Below are 8447 nucleotides of genomic sequence, written 5' to 3'. Positions count from 1 at the left end.
CCTTACAGCGAGGCCATCCCCCCCCCCCCCCGCACTTTATGGGTCTAGAATATGACTTGCCCAACCTCACAGATTCTCTGTCTCCCAGAGCCTGGTTTTTGGAGCCCCAAGTTCTTTGGGGCGGAGGTGGGGATGCAGTCTTCACTAAGAGAAGTTGGTTCTGTCTTGGGAAAAGAGAATTAGAGCTGAAGCCTCAGGACCGGGGCTGGGGGGGGGGGCTTCCGGAGACCTCTGAGAGCCTGCCAGACCCCTTGCAAGTACGTGGTTCCCTGAGGACATTAGCTATGGGGCAAATGCCCAGGCAAGGCAGAGGCTAAAAATACATGGGGCAGACAGGTCCAGGAATGCTGGCCCTACTGTTCATTCCTTGGTGTCTCGTCCAAAGTGGAGGGCGCTTGCAAAAGGTTGGAGAAGGGGAGCAGTTGCGATGGGACCTAAGCCTGACTCAGGAGGCCACTGGTGCGGTTTGTGCCCCAGGGTGGGGCACACCCGTTCAGTACATCCACTCCAAACAGGTTTTCACAGTGCTTACCCACTTGTAATCACCAAGCCTTACACTCGTGCACCAGGGGGACAAAGACAGCTGAGAAGCTGGGAAATCCTGAGCAGTTGAAACTCACTCCCCCAGTCCCTCCGTTTGCCAAACAGAGACTGTAGCTGTCCTGCCCATCTCATTGGTGGCTGCGAGGACCCTGGCAGGTGCCGGGAGCCCACGCCCTGGGCCCACCCAGTAAGAGAATGGGTGTGCTGAGGACCCCAGAGGCAGCTAGTGAGGTTTCCACTGCAAACGTGAGCCGCTTACTAAGCACCTACTGTGTGTACATGGTGTCTAATAAAGACAGGTGTGACGATGCGGCCCCGGGATGCTGCCCTGGGTTCCATCACAGTCTGGCAAGTTCTCCCGCAGGAGAGGCACTTCTCAGAATGTCACTGTTTCTCTCATGTCCACCTGAGCAAGAATGAGCCCCACGACCATGGGACTTGTAGGTTTTATTGCTTACCAGGTGCACAACACAACCGGTGAGTTGATCCAAAGATAGGTCAGTAACAGCTGGCTCACAGAGCAAAAGTCAGGGCAGCGGCCTGAAGTGTGGGAGCATGCCAGCAGGGCAGGACCTCACCCATGCCCTCCTGTCCTGCACTAGGGAGGGCAGATGCTCACCTCTGGGAGGGCCCTGGCCCAGCGGAGGGGTAGGGAGCTGAGGGATCACAGGTGGGCTATGTGGGGAAATCAGGGCTGGCTTTGAGGCTGTTGCTTGGTAGGAGGTCTTGTCCGTGGGGGAAGGGGCGCAGGGAGGGTGTGTTCAGGGCTCACCTGTGTGGCTGGGGAGTAAAGACAGGAAGGGGATCTTGTTGCATTGCCAGGAATACACCCCTACAGTCTAGCCCCATCTCTGTGAATCCTGTTGGATCCATTGCCTCGGCCCAGGGCCCCATGTGGCTGTTTTCCCTGGAGGTTCCATGAGCATCAGTAGGGGAAGCATATTGCTCCCCTCCCCAGACCCTTTTCTGCCCTCCTGCCCCCAGCTGTGCGCTCTGGTGTGAGGGAGCCAGGGCTGGAGAAGAGAAGTACAAGGCAGACATCAGGATCCAGACCCCAGTGAGCAGCCGTACCCACCTTTCCCATCGCACTAGACGGAGGGCTGAGCAGACCTGATGGAAATCCCTGAGTGGAGCTGCCCCTCAGAAATGTAGAGAGAACCCTTTGAGGTCCTGGAACGGGATAGGGCAGCAGAGGAGGCCGCAGGTGTATGTCTCCTGGTGGCGGTCAGCCCCGCTACTGCTGCAGGGGCTTGGAGAGTCTGGGGCGGTGGTGGGGGCACGTTCCTGGGTCTCCACCGCCCGGGGCCGGTCAGCACACCTGGCTGGAGCCCGGCCCAGCACCTCCTGGCTGTGGTCTTCCCAGCGAGAGCGTGGGTCCGGAACCCACCTGAGAAGCTGAGGACAGAATGAGCAGGGAGCTACTCGTGCCCCTGGGTGCCTCCTTCCCCCTGCCAGATGTTGGGGCCACTGACCGTGCAGCCACCACCCGAAGAGCCCTTTGCAGCTGGCATCGCTCGGCGTCCTGCCCGCCTGGAGGGGGGCTTGCCCCTCTTTGTCCATCTCGGCTTTCAGGGGCTGGGAGCAAGCCCAGAGCAGGGAGCCTCCCTGGGCTGCCTGCCGGCCCCCTGGACCTTCCCTCCGGGCGGTTCCCAGGGGGAGGAGAGAAGGCATGACCCAAGTCACCAGCACCGTGGCTGAGGTGAAGAAAGGGGATGTGGGAATGGGGAAGGGAAATGTAGGGGCTCATGCGCTTGGTAGTTCTTTTTATTTGCCAATAAAAGATAGTTCTAAGGACCCAGTGGGGGTGCACGTGTCTGCTCCCCAGGGGATCGGCACTGGGACGTTTTCACAGTGAAACCGGTAACCAGCTGGCCCGCGGGCAGGAGCCTGGATCCTTGATGGCAGCATGTTCCCTGCTGGAAGATTCCGGGGCACCCAGTCTGAGCCGGCCTCAGCCACACAGGCAGGGGCAAGAGAGACACGGAGAACACAGGGCCCGACCCCTGGCACGTGCAGTCACAGGTGGGCTGTTAGGGTGGCTTTCCCTTGGGGCCTCATGGCCAGGAGGAGCCTGGGTGGCTTTTGGGCACCGGCCACTTCTGCTGGTTACACAAGGGTATTACGTTTGTGGGCTTCCGTGGGGCTGACCACTCATGACCCGAGCGCTTTTGAACCCCTGTCCGTTACACCTGGAAGGAACGTGAATACCGAGAGCCTTGTTCCAGGGCCACCCACCGTGCTTTTACTAAGTGCGCACAAGAGCCAGTATGGACTGAGCTGCCCGTGCCATGACCAGTGCCTGCTGGGCCATCCATTCTGCTCCCGCAGCCCCGGCCCAGTCCTGGGAGGTGTGGCTACTCCACCGCACAGCTGGGGCAACCAGCCTGGGGCATGTGCCCGGCCGGGGCCCCACAGCCAGCAAGTAGCCAGGCTGGGACTCAGGTGTCTCAGGCTGCTGACCTGGACACTCAGCCCTGAGGGGCAGGAACCCGAAGTGACCTTTGTGCTCTAACCCTTCGAAGGCGCCTCTGATACAGACCCCCTTGAGGCTGGAGCTGGGCTTTCGGGAAAGCAGTTACTTCTTCAGGGCTCTGTCCTCTCTTGACCTCGTGCAAAGGATGCAGGACACAGCTGAGGCAATTGCCATGGTAATGCACCAGCTTACCTGGCAGCATCCTAGGATGCCAGCTCTGAGTCCACTCAAGGCTGGGCACTGGTCTTTGTGCTGGCGGGGAAGAGCCGTGGCCCCAAGGATGAGGTCATGTAAACAGAAGCACTGCGTGCGGTGGAGGGGGTCGGGAGAGGCAGTCCAGCCTCCCACAGCCTGAACTCCCCTGACAGTGCTCCATGGGCCAACCCGAGTGTCCCTCATACACTTACTAAAACATTCTCACAGCCCTGGAAAAGGCTGGAGTGTGCGGGAGAAAAGCATTTTGTCAGGAATGTGGGCATTTTTACTTGTGTTAAGGTCTGAGGTGGTGACACTATAAACCACCCCTCCTATCGTAGCCTTAGCCACCCTGACTGTGAAGGCTGGGTTCGTGCACTGGGTCACCAGACACAATGTGCACGAGGAGCCTGTAGGTACGCACGTGGACACAGGGCAGCACGTGGGCCCTCCAGCCACTCCAGAAGTCGGCTTCTGGGGACAGAGCTGCTTCCAGCCTTTCCAGCAGGTACCAGCAGCCAGACGGGGGGCGATCGGCGCCTGAAACACATGTCCTGTGGCTCACCTTGCTCCTCTGGTCACAGACATATGGGAATACGTGTTTGTCTTTGTAGAGGCCTGGGACACGAGTGCCACACCTGCCTTGGGACTCTTGGTGGGTTTGGGGGCAGTGTTTTCACAAATGGTGTTCAGCACCCACTGTGGAAGCTCAGGGCACACCTTCGGGAATCTGATCTCTCTGCCACCGGCTGGCCTGGAATTCATGCCTTATTCATTTGTTTGTTTAAAAATGTTACTGAGACGTAACATACCGTAATGTTTGCCCATTTCAAATATACGGTCCGGTGGCGTTTAGTCATAGTACAGAGCTGTGCGGCCATCAGCATATAATTCAGGATCATTTCATCCCAACCCCAAAACCTCTGCCCACTAGTAGTCACTCCACACCCCCTCTCCCCTGAGACCCAGGCAGCTACGGTGGGTTTGCCTGTCCTGGAAATTTCACTTCAACGAAATCCGATGCTCCGTGGTCTTACGTGACCGGCTCCCGGCGCTGGGCCTCCTTCAGAGACCTTCCCGAGGCTCCTCCGTGCTGCGGCGCTTGTCACTACGCCCTCCTCACCGCTGGACGATACTCCACCGTGTGAGCCGCGTTTGTCTGCACCGGCCGACGGACATGTGGGTCGTTTCCGCTCCGTTCCTAGAACCGCCACCGCCGCCGCCTGTGGAGGCTTGTGCACAAGTTCTCGCGCTGACGTGTTTGTCCTCCTCACGGCTGTACAGCCTGGGGTGGGATTGCTCGGCCAAATGGTGATTCTGTATTTAACAGTGTAAGAAACTGCCAGGTGCTTGCCAGAGTGGCGGCACCACTCTACGTTCCCGCTGCCACGCGTGAGATGACCCGGCCCCAGCTCGATGTCATCTGGGGACGGGGCGTTCGGGTGTCCGCGGTGCCTGGCTCCCTCCGGGATGAGCATCATTTCCCCGCTTGGGCGAATTTCTCGGCACCGAGCACCCGCTCTCTGCCAGCGGCTGCCCCAGGGCCCGACTTCTGTGTTCAGATGCGCGGAGCACAGGGAGGCTTCTCCGACGGTGGGCGTGGGGAGAGGCTCGCGGACCCCTCCGGGGAGAAGCCTCATCGCGGCTGGGGATGCAGGACAGGGCCCGCGGGCCCGCTGCCCAGAACCCCGATCTTCCTCTCCGAGTCTCCCAGCCCTTTGTCGTCGCCCCTGCCCTGATGCTCGCAGACCACACATTCTAATATCTGAGTGGAAAAATAAGGCCTGGATGGCAAATACCTGGAAATGGGCGCTTGAAGGGAACATCACGGCAGCGGAGACTGGTCACTATCGAGTGTGCGCTGGGTCGGGGCACCAGGCAGACTGGAGATGAAGACCAGGGCCGCTGAGGAACTTGCCCACCGTCCGGGCAGAGCCGGAGTGTTACGTGTGCACCTCAGGTAGTCACCGAGCCGGTGAACAAGCCCTCCCGGTGACCTTGCCTATCGCCACACAAAGTCCCAGCCACAGGCTCCCAGCCCGGCCTCTCCAGTAAGCAGGTGCCGAGACCAGGGATGGTGCGGATTATTGGGGGTGACTCCCGCGGGGGATGTCAGGCTGGGCCAGGAGCTGCCAGCCGCTGTGCAGATCTGGCCAAGTCTCTGCCCATCCAGCAGAGTGTCCAGTGGGGAAGCCCCACACGGGCCAGAAATGGCCAGACCCGGGTGCCCCTACCTCCCACCGTCTCAGCTGCTCTCACCAAGTCTGAGTTAGAGCCTCAGGCCACAGGAGGTCACCTCAGCCGCCTGCCCTCACAGTCAGACTCTGCGGCCACAGGCCTATCTTGTGCTGGGGCTGGTCTCCCCTGCACGTGGGGGCTCCTCCGGGGTGCCCCAGCCGCTCTTCCTGGGGGGAGATGGCCGACAGGGGGGTAGGCACACCAGCCCCATCACTACAGCTGCTCTCGGGGCTCAGCTGCTGCTCCTTCCTTCCCTCCTCTGCCGCCCAGCCTGCCTGTCCAGCCACACCCCGCCTCTGCTGTCACCTCTGCAGGTCTTGGGGGCTTCCCTGGGGGTGTGGCCCCCATCCCCACTCCTGAGGGACTGAGCCCCCGGTTGCAGTGCCTCCTCAGGCTGGGCTAGGTGCGCTGTCCACGCACGAAATGGTCACGTGGTAGGCACCACAGTGCCGGGAGGCCCCTGAATGCCACACGTGTCCCCTACATCCACCCTGGGCCACTGGAAGTACCAGCAGCCCCACCTGCTCCTGCTGGCTTGGCTGTGACTCCCGCTGTCTGCTCCTCTCTGGGCTCTGGGGCTCAAAATCCTGCGAGGACTTTCACTTGCTGTTCCCACTATCTGGACGATCTTCCTCTGGGCCCCTTACAGCCCAGCCCTCCCTTCTTCTCTGTTCTGATGTCGTCCAATCAGACAGGTCATCTGCAACCACCAGCCACCCTGTGAAAGTGACAGAGCAGCCCCCGCCCCCAGCATACCACGCACCCCTCCCTACTTTACCTCCCCGAACTCCATCTCTAACCTATGTGCCCTTGGCTCGGCCCCCAAAAACGCCAGCTCCGTGAGGGCAGCCTGGGTCCCCAGCACCAACAGCAGGTGTGAATGCATCATCCAGGTGTCCTGGGCAAACTATGGCCAGGGTGGAGAGGACAGGCAAGGGTCCCAGTCCTTCCCACCGCTGTCCTAACTCTCCAGGCCTGGGGCTTGCAGACTCACTGGTGGGGAAAGCTGTGTCCATATGGGCAGGGTGTGGGGACAGCAGGGTGCGGACGGCATGTTTCCTGGGTGTGAGGGACAGCTGTTGCCCTGGGCTGTTCTTCAGAAATTCAAAGTTAAGTTTTTATTTTACAGATAAATATATAGAAACTCAGGAAAATTAAGTGGCTTATCAAGAGCACATTGCTTGGGGCGCATGGGTGGCTCAGTGGGTTAAGCCTCTGCCTTCGGCTCAGGTCATAATCTCAGGGTCCTGGGATCGAGTCCCGCATTGGGCTCTCTGCTCAGCGGAGAACCTGCTTCCTCCTCTCTCTCTTTCTCTGCCTGCCTCTCTGCCTACTTGTGATCTCTCTCTCTGTGAAATTAAAAAAAAAAAAAATCTTAAAAAAAAAAAGAAAGAAAGTGAAACAACCTTAAAAAAAAAAAAAAAGAACACATTGCTTTAAATGCCCTAGGCAGTGCTGGGTCTGGAGCTGTCAGACCCACCATTTTTAAGGGAAGCTAGAAATCTGACTTTATTTGTCAGCAACTCATGCAATTATAAGATCTCCTTCCAGGGACACCTGGGTGGCCCAGTCGATAAAGCATCTGCCTTTGGCTCAGGTCATAATCCCAGGATCACTGCTCAGCGGTGAGTCTGCCTCTCCCTCTCCCTCTGCCCCTCCCCTGGCTCATGTACTCTCTCCCCCTTTCAAATAAATAAGTAAAATCTTAAAAAACTCCTTCCAAAAATGCCTTTCAAACCCAAAAGTAAGGGGGTGATTTCCAACCCATCCTGACTGAGCGAGCATGTGCTCCGCCACCCCCTCCCAGGACCCAGGGAAGGAGAGCAGTGGGACACCGCGCCAGTCTCCTCTGCCTCAGCTGGCAGACAGGTGGTGGGGTGGCCTTGACAGATCAGGGAAGGCCAGAGGGGCCTCGAATCCAGGAGGCCTGGTGGCTCTGAGAGCAGCCCAGGTCCCACGTGAAGAGGCCTGGTGGCCGCCCCACAAGGACGCAGGTGACAGCAGCACGGCCTTGCACGTTCTGGGGAAGCTCTATGCGGCGAATCTCATTAGAGGGCTGCCTAAAGCCACCTGCAGGTGTCAAGGGGCCGAGCACCTTTCTCAGGAAGCTTTGGGGGACTCGTGAAGAGCAGGCAGCCAGCCCAGGGAGGGATGCTCCTGAGAGAGGGCAGGGAGGCCCAGAAGACAAGCATGTGGAAACGTCACCGCCACCAGGAGAGCTGGGGGATGGGGCTCCCAGGCCTTGGAGCACAGGGACATGCACCACTAGGAGGCCAGCGGAGGAAATGGGGGGTAGAAGGCCCTGGGAAGGGGCAGACCCCCCACATTTGTGTGCAAGCTCAGTGAGTCAACATTAGGAAGTTGCCAGAGGTGGGCTGGAGACGGGGTCCTGTGGGGGCGGGAAGCAGCCATGGGGTGGGCTGTGCCTCCTCAAGGCCCACTTTGCTACAGATTCTAAGTCCATTCAGAAAAAATTGGGAGGATGGCCTCCCACCCTCGCCCTGCCCCCTGAGCAGGAGAGCCAAGACAGGTGTGTGAGAGTCTGAGGGAGAGCGGCGGGGACGGGGTACCCAGGGGCGGGCAGGCTGTACTGTCCAGACACAGCAGGTGGTGAGGATGGCCTGCACGAGGCTGTCACAGCCAATGGCACTGCTCAGACCACCAAGTCATCAAGTCGTTCGGGGACTGCTCAACGGAGTAATCCCACAGTCCCTGAGGCGCCCAGGCCACAGACATCTACGGAGGGCCTTCCGCAAGCGAGACCCTTGCTGGGGGCTGGGAGCAGGGCCGGGAGGGAAGCCGCACACCCACGGGCTGGCCGGTGTGTTGCTCGGGCTTCATCTCCGGGGGGTGGCGGGACTCGTGGGCTGAACACGGGGTGGCACAGGTGGGAACCAGACCACGCCACCAGCTGCGGTCTGGCACACGCCTAGCAGTGTCCTTGCGGATGGGATGTTCTCACCCTCCCGACAGAGGACTGAAGGCTCTGCTACTCTCC

This window comes from Lutra lutra, chromosome 9 (genome assembly GCF_902655055.1).
Source record: "Lutra lutra chromosome 9, mLutLut1.2, whole genome shotgun sequence".
Lineage (NCBI taxonomy): Eukaryota > Metazoa > Chordata > Mammalia > Carnivora > Mustelidae > Lutra > Lutra lutra.
The sequence above is the reverse complement of the archived record's forward strand: the minus strand, read 5'-3'. Positions refer to the sequence as shown.